Raw genomic sequence first — 1,009 nt, forward strand, 5'->3', positions numbered from 1 at the left:
GCCCGGGCACGCTGCTGACCCCAGCTCAGCTTGTGCCCAGGACCTGCAGGACTTGATCTGCGGAGCTGCTCTCCAGGGACCAGGCCCCTGCCCAGCCTGCTGTGGGGCTTTTACTTTTCCCAGCAGCCCATTTCGGTGTCCTGTCAAGGTCCCTCGGAAGAACAGCCCTGGGTACCTGCTGCTGTTGTGACCATCCGAGAGTGCCCTGCCCACTTTATGCTGTGAGCTTCCCCTAAAAGTGTCCTAGCTCCACCCACTGCTGGGAGCTTCCTCTGACGGTGCCCTGCACCCACATGGTGTTTCCACCCAGGCTGGTTCCCTGCCCAGGCACCTCCACAGCAACAGCGACATGAGTCTCAGCTCACTTGCTGTGGCATTATGTGCAGCAACATTTCCCTGGCCTCTGTGGAGGGCCCGATCGAGAGCTGGGCATGCACATCCTGGCTCCGCACAGCCTCAATTACCGCCCCGCAGGGCTTGGCACATGGCTGTGCTGCAACCCCAACTGTCCCTTTGGCTCTAGTGGCTGCCCCCACGGGGTTCCCCAGGCCTCCCCCACACCTGGGCACACCTTTGCATCCCAGGGCTCTCCTGACAGTGCTGGCTGTGACCCAGGCCACCCACGAGGGCCTCTGCTGAGGTGCCTGGGAGACCTGGCCCTCCCATGGTGAGCGTGGGACACCTAGATTGGGATCCCTCACAGTCAAGCTGTGCCACCCTAGGGACCTGGTGTTCAGCACAGGGCCGGTCGACCCCTCCTCGTGTGTCCCGTCCTGCTGGGAGGGCAACAGAGGGAGAGCGAACAGCCTGAGTCTGCCCTGGGCAAGTGTGGGACATTTTGGGAGGGAGGCAACTGCAACAGCTGCCACGCTGCAGCAGCACCAGCTGTGTCCCTTCCCTGCAGCCCCTGCCACAGCCCTGCCCACCCCTGCCCCTGCCAGGGCTGCTGCCCCCTCACTCCCAGCCCTCAGCCCCTCTCCTGCCACCGTGGGGACCAGCTCTACAGGCA

Source organism: Struthio camelus, chromosome 32 (genome assembly GCF_040807025.1).
Source record: "Struthio camelus isolate bStrCam1 chromosome 32, bStrCam1.hap1, whole genome shotgun sequence".
NCBI lineage: Eukaryota > Metazoa > Chordata > Aves > Struthioniformes > Struthionidae > Struthio > Struthio camelus.